Genomic DNA, 13,478 nt, shown 5'->3' with positions numbered 1-13,478 from the left:
CGCTGGGCTGGCTACAGCACTGACCACCTCGATCATCTCCGCTGGGCTGGCTACAGCACCGACCACCTCGATCATCTCCGCAGGGCTGGCCATAGCACTGACCACCTCGATCATCTCCGCTGGGCTGGGTACAGCATTGACCACCTCGATCATCTCCGCTGGGCTGGCTACAGCACTGACCACCTCGATCATCTCCGCTGGGCTGGCTACAGCACTGACCACCTCGATCATCTTCGCTGGGCTGGCTACAGCACTGACCACCTCGATCATCTCCGCTGGGCTGGCTACAGCACTGACCACCTCGATCATCTCCGCTGGGCTGGCTACAGCACCGACCACCTCGATCATCTCCGCAGGGCTGGCTACAGCACTGACCATCTCGATCATCTCCGCTGGGCTGGCTACAGCACTGACCACCCCGATCATCTCCGCTGGTCTGGCTACAGCACTGACCATCTCGATCATCTCTGCTGGGCTGGCTACAGCACTGACCACCTCGATCATCTCCGCTGGGCTGGCTACAGCATTGACCACCTCGATCATCTCCGCTGGTCTGGCTACAGCACTGACCATCTCGATCATCTCTGCTGGGCTGGCTACAGCACTGACCACCCCGATCATCTCCGCTGGGCTGGCTACAGCACTGACCATCTCGATCATCTCTGCTGGGCTGGCTACAGCACTGACCACCTCGATCATCTCCGCTGGGCTGGCCACAGCATTGACCACCTCGATCATCTCCGCTGGGCTGGCTACAGCACTGACCACCTCGATCATCTCCGCTGGGCTGGCCACAGCATTGACCACCTCGATCATCTCCGCTGGGCTGGCTACAGCATTGACCACCTCGATCATCTCGACTGGGCTGGCTACAGCACTGACCATCTCGATCATCTCCGCTGGGCTGGCTACAGCACTGACCACCCCGATCATCTCCGCTGGGCTGGCTACAGCACTGACCACCCCTATCATCTCCGCTGGGCTGGACACTGCACTGACCACCCCGATCATCTCCGCTGGGCTGGCTACAGCATTGACCACCACAATCATCTCCGCTGGGCTGGCTACAGCATTGACCACCCCGATCATCTCCGCTGGGCTGGCTACAGCATTGACCACCCCGATCATCTCCGCTGGGCTGGCTACAGCATTGACCACCTCGATCATCTCCGCTGGGCTGGCTACAGCATTGACCACCCCGATCATCTCCGCTGGGCTGGCTACAGCACTGACCACCTCGATCATCTCCGCTGGACTGGCCACAGCATTGACCAACTCGATCATCTCCGCTGGGCTGGCTACAGCACTGACCACCTCGATCATCTCCGCTGGGCTGGCTACAGCATTGACCAACTCGATCATCTCCGCTGGGCTGGCTACAGCACTGACCAACTCGATCATCTCCGCTGGGCTGGCTACAGCACTGACCACCTCGATCATCTCCGCTGGACTGGCCACAGCACTGACCACCTCGATCATCTCCGCTGGGCTGGCCACAGCATTGACCAACTCGATCATCTCCGCTGGACTGGCCACAGCATTGACCACCTCGATCATCTCGACTGGGCTGGCTACAGCATTGACCACCTCGATCATCTCCGCTGGGCTGGCTACAGCACTGACCACCCCGATCATCTCCGCTGGGCTGGCTACAGCACTGACCAACTCGATTATCTCCGCTGGGCTGGCTACAGCACTGACCACCTCGATCATCTCCGCTGGGCTGGCTACAGCACTGACCACCCCGATCATCTCCGCTGGGCTGGCTACAGCATTGACCACCTCGATCATCTCCGCTGGTCTGGCTACAGCACTGACCACCCCGATCATCTCCGCTGGGCTGGCTACAGCACTGACCACCTCGATCATCTCCGCTGGGCTGGCTACAGCACTGACCACCTCGATCATCTCCGCTGGGCTGGCCACAGCATTGACCACCCCGATCATCTCCGCTGGGCTGGCTACAGCATTGACCACCTCGATCATCTCCGCTGGGCTGGCTACAGCACTGACCACCCCGATCATCTCCGCTGGGCTGGCTACAGCATTGACCACCTCGATCATCTCCGCTGGGCTGGCCACAGCATTGACCACCTCGATCATCTCCGCTGGGCTGCCTACAGCACTGACCAACTCGATCATCTCCGCTGGGCTGGCTACAGCACTGACCAACTCGATCATCTCCGCTGGGCTGGCTACAGCACTGACCACCTCGATCATCTCCGCTGGGCTGGCTACAGCACTGACCAACTCGATCATCTCCGCTGGGCTGGCTACAGCACTGACCACCCCGATCATCTCCGCTTGGCTGGCTACAGCACTGACCACCCCGATCATCTCCGCTGGGCTGGCTGCAGCACTGACCACCTCGATCATCTCCGCTGGGCTGGCTACAGCATTGACCACCTCGATCATCTCCGCTGGGCTGGCTACAGCACTGACCACCTCGATCATCTCCGCTGGGCTGGCTACAGCACCGACCACCTCGATCATCTCCGCAGGGCTGGCCATAGCACTGACCACCTCGATCATCTCCGCTGGGCTGGCTACAGCATTGACCACCTCGATCATCTCCGCTGGGCTGGCTACAGCACTGACCACCTCGATCATCTCCGCTGGGCTGGCTACAGCACTGACCACCTCGATCATCTTCGCTGGGCTGGCTACAGCACTGACCACCTCGATCATCTCCGCTGGGCTGGCTACAGCACTGACCACCTCGATCATCTCCGCTGGGCTGGCTACAGCACCGACCACCTCGATCATCTCCGCAGGGCTGGCTACAGCACTGACCATCTCGATCATCTCCGCTGGGCTGGCTACAGCACTGACCACCCCGATCATCTCCGCTGGTCTGGCTACAGCACTGACCATCTCGATCATCTCTGCTGGGCTGGCTACAGCACTGACCACCTCGATCATCTCCGCTGGGCTGGCTACAGCATTGACCACCTCGATCATCTCCGCTGGTCTGGCTACACCACTGACCATCTCGATCATCTCTGCTGGGCTGGCTACAGCACTGACCACCCCGATCATCTCCGCTGGGCTGGCTACAGCACTGACCATCTCGATCATCTCTGCTGGGCTGGCTACAGCACTGACCACCTCGATCATCTCCGCTGGGCTGGCCACAGCATTGACCACCTCGATCATCTCCGCTGGGCTGGCTACAGCACTGACCACCTCGATCATCTCCGCTGGGCTGGCCACAGCATTGACCACCTCGATCATCTCCGCTGGGCTGGCTACAGCATTGACCACCTCGATCATCTCGACTGGGCTGGCTACAGCACTGACCATCTCGATGATCTCCGCTGGGCTGGCTACAGCACTGACCACCCCGATCATCTCCGCTGGGCTGGCTACAGCACTGACCACCCCTATCATCTCCGCTGGGCTGGACACAGCACTGACCACCCCGATCATCTCCGCTGGGCTGGCTACAGCATTGACCACCACAATCATCTCCGCTGGGCTGGCTACAGCATTGACCACCCCGATCATCTCCGCTGGGCTGGCTACAGCATTGACCACCTCGATCATCTCCGCTGGGCTGGCTACAGCACTGACCACCTCGATCATCTCCGCTGGACTGGCTACAGTACTGACCACCTCGTTCATCTCCGCTGGGCTGGCTACAGCATTGACCACCCCGATCATCTCCGCTGGGCTGGCTACAGCATTGACCACCTCGATCATCTCCGCTGGGCTGGCTACAGCACTGACCACCTCGATCATCTCCGCTGGACTGGCTACAGCACTGACCACCTCGATCATCTCCGCTGGACTGGCTACAGTACTGACCACCTCGTTCATCTCCGTTGGGCTGGCTACAGCATTGACCACCCCGATCATCTCCGCTGGGCTGGCTACAACACTGACCACCTCGATCATCTCCGCTGGACTGGCCACAGCATTGACCACCTCGATCATCTCGACTGGGCTGGCCACAGCACTGACCAACTCGATCATCTCCGCTGGGCTGGCCACAGCAGTGACCACCTCGATCATCTCCGCTGGGCTGGCCACAGCACTGACCACCCCGATCATCTCCGCTGGGCTGGCTCCAGCACTGACCACCCCGATCATCTCCGCTGGGCTGGCTACAGCACTGACCACCTCGATCATCTCCGCTGGGCTGGCCACAGCACTGACCACCCCGATCATCTCGACTGGGCTGGCCACAGCACTGACCACCTCGATCCTCTCCGCTGGACTGGCCACAGCATTGACCACCTCGATCATCTCCGCTGGGCTGGCTACAGCACTGACCACCTCGATCATCTCCGCTGGGCTGGCTACAGCACTGACCACCTCGATCATCTCCGCTGGGCTGGCTACAGCACTGACCACCCCGATCATCTCCGCTGGGCTGGCTACAGCACTGACCACCTCGATCCTCTCCGCTGGACTGGCCACAGCATTGACCACCTCGATCATCTCCGCTGGGCTGGCTACAGCATTGACCACCTCGATCATCTCCGCTGGGCTGGCTACAGCACTGACCACCTCGATCATCTCCGCTGGGCTGGCTACAGCACTGACCACCTCGATCATCTCCGCTGGGCTGGCTACAGCACTGACCATCTCGATCATCTCCGCTGGGCTGGCTACAGCACTGACCACCTCGATCATCTCCGCTGGGCTGGCTACAGCACTGACCACCGCGATCATCTCCGCTGGGCTGGCTACAGCACTGACCATCTCGATCATCTCCGCTGGGCTGGCTACAGCACTGACCACCTCGATCATCTCGACTGGGCTGGCTACAGCACTGACCACCTCGATCATCTCCGCTGGGCTGGCTACAGCACTGACCACCTCGATCATCTCCGCTGGGCTGGCTACAGCACTGACCACCTCGATCATCACCGCTGGGCTGGCTACAGCAGTGACCACCTCGATCATCTCGACTGGGCTGGCCACAGCACTGACCACCTCGATCATCTCCGCTGGGCTGGCTACAGCACTGACCACCTCGATCATCTCCGCTGGGCTGGCTACAGCACTGACCACCTCGATCATCTCGACTGGGCTGGCCACAGCACTGACCACCTCGATCATCTCCGCTGGGCTGGCTACAGCTGTGACCACCTCGATCATCTCGACTGGGCTGGCCACAGCACTGACCACCTCGATCAACTCCGCTGGGCTGGCTACTGCATTGACCACCTCGATCATCTCCGCTGGGCTGGCTACAGCACTGACCACCCCGATCATCTCCGCTGGGCTGGCTACAGCACTGACCACCTCGATCATCTCCGCTGGGCTGGCTACAGCACTGACCACCTCGATCTTCTCCGCTGGGCTGGCTACAGCACTGACCACCTTGATCATCTCCGCTGGGCCGGCCACAGCATTGACCACCTCGATCGTCTCCGCTGGGCTGGCTACAGCACTGACCACCCCGATCATCTCCGCTGGGCTGGCTACAGCACTGACCACCTCGATCATCTCCGCTGGGCTGGCTACAGCACTGACCATCTCGATCATCTCCGCTGGGCTGGCTACAGCACTGACCACCCCGATCATCTCCGCTGGGCTGGCTACAGCACTGACCACCCCTATCATCTCCGCTGGGCTGGACACAGCACTGACCACCCCGATCATCTCCGCTGGGCTGGCTACAGCATTGACCACCACAATCATCTCCGCTGGGCTGGCTACAGCATTGACCACCCCGATCATCTCCGCTGGGCTGGCTACAGCATTGACCACCTCGATCATCTCCGCTGGGCTGGCTACAGCACTGACCACCTCGATCATCTCCGCTGGACTGGCTACAGTACTGACCACCTCGTTCATCTCCGCTGGGCTGGCTACAGCATTGACCACCCCGATCATCTCCGCTGGGCTGGCTACAGCATTGACCACCTCGATCATCTCCGCTGGGCTGGCTACAGCACTGACCACCTCGATCATCTCCGCTGGACTGGCTACAGTACTGACCAACTCGTTCATCTCCGTTGGGCTGGCTACAGCATTGACCACCCCGATCATCTCCGCTGGGCTGGCTACAACACTGACCACCTCGATCATCTCCGCTGGACTGGCCACAGCATTGACCACCTCGATCATCTCGACTGGGCTGGCCACAGCACTGACCAACTCGATCATCTCCGCTGGGCTGGCCACAGCAGTGACCACCTCGATCATCTCCGCTGGGCTGGCCACAGCACTGACCACCCCGATCATCTCCGCTGGGCTGGCTCCAGCACTGACCACCCCGATCATCTCCGCTGGGCTGGCTACAGCACTGACCACCTCGATCATCTCCGCTGGGCTGGCCACAGCACTGACCACCCCGATCATCTCGACTGGGCTGGCCACAGCACTGACCACCTCGATCCTCTCCGCTGGACTGGCCACAGCATTGACCACCTCGATCATCTCCGCTGGGCTGGCTACAGCACTGACCACCTCGATCATCTCCGCTGGGCTGGCTACAGCACTGACCACCTCGATCATCTCCGCTGGGCTGGCTACAGCACTGACCACCCCGATCATCTCCGCTGGGCTGGCTACAGCACTGACCACCTCGATCCTCTCCGCTGGACTGGCCACAGCATTGACCACCTCGATCATCTCCGCTGGGCTGGCTACAGCATTGACCACCTCGATCATCTCCGCTGGGCTGGCTACAGCACTGACCACCTCGATCATCTCCGCTGGGCTGGCTACAGCACTGACCACCTCGATCATCTCCGCTGGGCTGGCTACAGCACTGACCATCTCGATCATCTCCGCTGGGCTGGCTACAGCACTGACCACCTCGATCATCTCCGCTGGGCTGGCTACAGCACTGACCACCGCGATCATCTCCGCTGGGCTGGCTACAGCACTGACGATCTCGATCATCTCCGCTGGGCTGGCTACAACACTGACCACCTCGATCATCTCGACTGGGCTGGCTACAGCACTGACCACCTCGATCATCTCCGCTGGGCTGGCTACAGCACTGACCACCTCGATCATCTCCGCTGGGCTGGCTACAGCACTGACCACCTCGATCATCTCCGCTGGGCTGGCTACAGCACTGACCACCCCGATCATCTCCGCTGGGCTGGCTACAGCACTGACCACCTCGATCATCTCCGCTGGGCTGGCTACAGCACTGACCACCTCGATCATCTCCGCTGGGCTGGCTACAGCACTGACCACCTTGATCATCTCCGCTGGGCCGGCCACAGCATTGACCACCTCGATCATCTCCGCTGGGCTGGCTACAGCACTGACCACCCCGATCATCTCCGCTGGGCTGGCTACAGCACTGACCACCTCGATCATCTCCGCTGGGCTGGCTACAGCACTGACCACCTCGATCATCTCCGCTGGGCTGGCTACAGCACTGACCACCTCGATCATCTCCGCTGGGCTGGCTACAGCACTGACCACCCCGATCATCTCCGCTGGACTGGCTACAGCACTGACCACCCCGATCATCTCCGCTGGGCTGGCTACAGCACTGACCACCTCGATCATCTCCGCTGGGCTGGCTACAGCACTGACCACCTCGATCATCTCCGCTGGGCTGGCTACAGCACTGACCACCTCGATCATCTCCGCTGGGCTGGCTACAGCACTGACCACCTCGATCATCTCCGCTGGGCTGGCGACAGCATTGACCACCTCGATCATCTCCGCTGGGCTGGCTACAGCACTGACCACCTCGATCATCTCGACTGGGCTGGCTACAGCACTGACCACCTCAATCATCTCCGCTGGGCTGGCTACAGCACTGACCACCTCGATCATCTCCGCTGGGCTGGCTACAGCACTGAACACCTCGATCATCTCCGCTGGGCTGGCCACAACACTGACCACCCCGATCATCTCCGCTGGGCTGGCTACAGCATTGACCACCTCGATCATCTCAACTGGGCTGGCTACAGCACTGACCACCTCGATCATCTCCGCTGGGCTGGCTACTGCACTGACCACCTCGATCATCTCCGCTGGGCTGGCCACAACACTGACCACCCCGATCATCTCCGCTGGGCTGGCTACAGCATTGACCACCTCGATCATCTCGACTGGGCTGGCTGCAGCACTGACCACCTCGATCATCTCCGCTGGGCTGGCTACAGCACTGACCACCCCGATCATCTCCGCTGGGCTGGCTACAGCACTGACCACCTCGATCATCTCCGCTGGGCTGGCTCCAGCACTGACCACCCCGATCATCTCGACTGGGCTGGCCACAGCACTGACCACCTCGATCATCTCCGCTGGGCTGGCTACAGCACTGACCACCCCGATCATCTCGACTGGGCTGGCCACAGCACTGACCACCCCGATCATCTCGACTGGGCTGGCTACAGCACTGACCACCTCGATCATCTCCGCTGGGCTGGCTCCAGCACTGACCACCCCGATCATCTCGACTGGGCTGACTCCAGCACTGACCACCCCGATCATCTCGACTGGGCTGGCTACAGCACTGACCACCTCGATCATCTCCGCTGGGCTGGCTACAGCACTGACCACCCCGATCATCTCCGCTGGGCTGGCTACAGCACTGACCACCTCGATCATCTCCGCTGGGCTGGCTACAGCACTGACCACCTCGATCATCTCCGCTGGGCTGGCTACAGCACTGACCACCTCGATCATCTCCGCTGGGCTGGCTACAGCACTGACCACCTCGATCATCTCCGCTGGGCTGGCTACAGCACTGACCACCCCGATCATCTCCGCTGGACTGGCTACAGCACTGACCACCCCGATCATCTCCGCTGGGCTGGCTACAGCACTGACCACCTCGATCATCTCCGCTGGGCTGGCTACAGCACTGACCACCTCGATCATCTCCGCTGGGCTGGCTACAGCACTGACCACCTCGATCATCTCCGCTGGGCTGGCTACAGCACTGACCACCTCGATCATCTCCGCTGGGCTGGCTACAGCATTGACCACCTCGATCATCTCCGCTGGGCTGGCTACAGCACTGACCACCTCGATCATCTCGACTGGGCTGGCTACAGCACTGACCACCTCAATCATCTCCGCTGGGCTGGCTACAGCACTGACCACCTCGATCATCTCCGCTGGGCTGGCCACAACACTGACCACCCCGATCATCTCCGCTGGGCTGGCTACAGCATTGACCACCTCGATCATCTCAACTGGGCTGGCTACAGCACTGACCACCTCGATCATCTCCGCTGGGCTGGCTACTGCACTGACCACCTCGATCATCTCCGCTGGGCTGGCCACAACACTGACCACCCCGATCATCTCCGCTGGGCTGGCTACAGCATTGACCACCTCGATCATCTCGACTGGGCTGGCTGCAGCACTGACCACCTCGATCATCTCCGCTGGGCTGGCTACAGCACTGACCACCCCGATCATCTCCGCTGGGCTGGCTACAGCACTGACCACCTCGATCATCTCCGCTGGGCTGGCTCCAGCACTGACCACCCCGATCATCTCGACTGGGCTGGCCACAGCACTGACCACCTCGATCATCTCCGCTGGGCTGGCTACAGCACTGACCACCCCGATCATCTCGACTGGGCTGGCCACAGCACTGACCACCCCGATCATCTCGACTGGGCTGGCTACAGCACTGACCACCTCGATCATCTCCGCTGGGCTGGCTCCAGCACTGACCACCCCGATCATCTCGACTGGGCTGACTCCAGCACTGACCACCCCGATCATCTCGACTGGGCTGGCTACAGCACTGACCACCTCGATCATCTCCGCTGGTCTGGCTACAGCATTGACCATCTCGATCATCTCCGCTGGGCTGGCTACAGCACTGACCACCTCGATCATCTCCGCTGGGCTGGCTCCAGCACTGACCATCTCGATCATCTCGACTGGGCTGGCTACAGCACTGACCACCTCGATCATCTCCGCTGGTCTGGCTACAGCATTGACCATCTCGATCATCTCCGCTGGGCTGGCTACAGCACTGACCACCTCGATCATCTGCGCTGGTCTGGCTACAGCACTGACCACCCCGATCATCTCGACTGGGCTGGCTAAAGCACTGACCACCTCGATCATCTCCGCTGGCCTGGCTCCAGCACTGACCACCCCGATCATCTCGACTGGGCTGGCTCCAGCACTGACCACCCCGATCATCTCGACTGGGCTGGCTACAGCACTGACCACCTCGATCATCTCCGCTGGTCTGGCTACAGCATTGACCATCTCGATCATCTCCGCTGGGCTGGCTCCAGCACTGACCACCCCGATCATCTCGACTGGACTGGCTACAGCAGTGACCACCTCGATCATCTCCGCTGGGCTGGCTACAGCACTGACCAACTCGATCATCTCCGCTGGGCTGGCTACAGCACTGACCAACTCGATCATCTCCGCTGGGCTGGCTACAGCACTGACCAACTCGATCATCTCCGCTGGGCTGGCTACAGCACTGACCAACTCGATCATCTCCGCTGGGCTGGCTACAGCACTGACCAACTCGATCATCTCCGCTGGGCTGGCTACAGCACTGACCACCCCGATCATCTCGACTGGGCTGGCTACAGCATTGACCACCTCGATCATCTCCGCTGGGCTGGCTACAGCACTGACCACCCCGATCATCTCCGCTGGGCTGGCCACAGCATTGACCACCTCGATCATCTCCGCTGGGCTGGCTACAGCATTGACCAACTCGATCATCTCCGCTGGACTGGCCACAGCATTGACCACCTCGATCATCTCCGCTGGGCTGGCTACAGCACTGACCACCTCGATCATCTCCGCTGGGCTGGCTACTGCATTGACCACCTCGATCATCTCCGCTGGGCTGGCTACAGCATTGACCACCTCGATCATCTCCGCTGGGCTGGCTATAGCATTGACCACCTCGATCATCTCCGCTGGACTGGCCACAGCACTGACCACCTCGATCATCTCCGCTGGTCTGGCTACAGCACTGACCATCTCAATCATCTCCGCTGGTCTGGCTACAGCACTGACCACCCCGATCATCTCCGCTGGGCAGGCAACAGCACTGACCACCCCGATCATCTCGACTGGGCTGGCCACAGCACTGACCACCCCGATCATCTCGACTGGGCTGGCTACAGCACTGACCACCTCGATCATCTCCGCTGGGCTGGCTCCAGCACTGACCACCCCGATCATCTCGACTGGGCTGGCTCCAGCACTGACCACCCCGATCATCTCGACTGGGCTGGCTACAGCACTGACCACCTCGATCATCTCCGCTGGCCTGGCCACAGCATTGACCACCTCGATCATCTCCGCAGGGCTGGCTACAGCACTGACCATCTCGATCATCTCCGCTGGGCTGGCTACAGCACTGACCACCCCGATCATCTCCGCTGGTCTGGCTACAGCACTGACCATCTCGATCATCTCTGCTGGGCTGGCTACAGCACTGACCACCTCGATCATCTCCGCTGGGCTGGCTACAGCATTGACCACCTCGATCATCTCCGCTGGTCTGGCTACAGCACTGACCATCTCGATCATCTCTGCTGGGCTGGCTACAGCACTGACCACCCCGATCATCTCCGCTGGGCTGGCTACAGCACTGACCATCTCGATCATCTCTGCTGGGCTGGCTACAGCACTGACCACCTCGATCATCTCCGCTGGGCTGGCCACAGCATTGACCACCTCGATCATCTCCGCTGGGCTGGCTACAGCACTGACCACCTCGATCATCTCCGCTGGGCTGGCCACAGCATTGACCACCTCGATCATCTCCGCTGGGCTGGCTACAGCATTGACCACCTCGATCATCTCGACTGGGCTGGCTACAGCACTGACCATCTCGATGATCTCCGCTGGGCTGGCTACAGCACTGACCACCCCGATCATCTCCGCTGGGCTGGCTACAGCACTGACCACCCCTATCATCTCCGCTGGGCTGGACACAGCACTGACCACCCCGATCATCTCCGCTGGGCTGGCTACAGCATTGACCACCACAATCATCTCCGCTGGGCTGGCTACAGCATTGACCACCCCGATCATCTCCGCTGGGCTGGCTACAGCATTGACCACCTCGATCATCTCCGCTGGGCTGGCTACAGCACTGACCACCTCGATCATCTCCGCTGGACTGGCTACAGTACTGACCACCTCGTTCATCTCCGCTGGGCTGGCTACAGCATTGACCACCCCGATCATCTCCGCTGGGCTGGCTACAGCATTGACCACCTCGATCATCTCCGCTGGGCTGGCTACAGCACTGACCACCTCGATCATCTCCGCTGGACTGGCTACAGCACTGACCACCTCGATCATCTCCGCTGGACTGGCTACAGTACTGACCACCTCGTTCATCTCCGTTGGGCTGGCTACAGCATTGACCACCCCGATCATCTCCGCTGGGCTGGCTACAACATTGACCACCTCGATCATCTCCGCTGGACTGGCCACAGCATTGACCACCTCGATCATCTCGACTGGGCTGGCCACAGCACTGACCAACTCGATCATCTCCGCTGGGCTGGCCACAGCAGTGACCACCTCGATCATCTCCGCTGGGCTGGCCACAGCACTGACCACCCCGATCATCTCCGCTGGGCTGGCTCCAGCACTGACCACCCCGATCATCTCCGCTGGGCTGGCTACAGCACTGACCACCTCGATCATCTCCGCTGGGCTGGCCACAGCACTGACCACCCCGATCATCTCGACTGGGCTGGCCACAGCACTGACCACCTCGATCCTCTCCGCTGGACTGGCCACAGCATTGACCACCTCGATCATCTCCGCTGGGCTGGCTACAGCACTGACCACCTCGATCATCTCCGCTGGGCTGGCTACAGCACTGACCACCTCGATCATCTCCGCTGGGCTGGCTACAGCACTGACCACCCCGATCATCTCCGCTGGGCTGGCTACAGCACTGACCACCTCGATCCTCTCCGCTGGACTGGCCACAGCATTGACCACCTCGATCATCTCCGCTGGGCTGGCTACAGCATTGACCACCTCGATCATCTCCGCTGGGCTGGCTACAGCACTGACCACCTCGATCATCTCCGCTGGGCTGGCTACAGCACTGACCACCTCGATCATCTCCGCTGGGCTGGCTACAGCACTGACCATCTCGATCATCTCCGCTGGGCTGGCTACAGCACTGACCACCTCGATCATCTCCGCTGGGCTGGCTACAGCACTGACCACCGCGATCATCTCCGCTGGACTGGCTACAGCACTGACCATCTCGATCATCTCCGCTGGGCTGGCTACAGCACTGACCACCTCGATCATCTCGACTGGGCTGGCTACAGCACTGACCACCTCGATCATCTCCGCTGGGCTGGCTACAGCACTGACCACCTCGATCATCTCCGCTGGGCTGGCTACAGCACTGACCACCTCGATCATCTCCGCTGGGCTGGCTACAGCAGTGACCACCTCGATCATCTCGACTGGGCTGGCCACAGCACTGACCACCTCGATCATCTCCGCTGGGCTGGCTACAGCACTGACCACCTCGATCATCTCCGCTGGGCTGGCTACAGCACTGA

General features: G+C 60.9%; 1 protein-coding gene across 1 annotated transcript in view; it reads left to right on the top strand.

Moving 5' to 3' along the window:
* Positions 1 to 13,478, top strand: part of LOC140412136 (junctional adhesion molecule C-like) — a 377,296-nt gene that overhangs the window by 109,197 nt on the left and 254,621 nt on the right. The window lies entirely within an intron of this gene.

Source organism: Scyliorhinus torazame, chromosome 1, assembly GCF_047496885.1.
Source record: "Scyliorhinus torazame isolate Kashiwa2021f chromosome 1, sScyTor2.1, whole genome shotgun sequence".
Taxonomy (NCBI): Eukaryota; Metazoa; Chordata; class Chondrichthyes; order Carcharhiniformes; family Scyliorhinidae; genus Scyliorhinus; species Scyliorhinus torazame.
The sequence above is the reverse complement of the archived record's forward strand: the minus strand, read 5'-3'. Positions and strand labels throughout refer to the sequence as shown.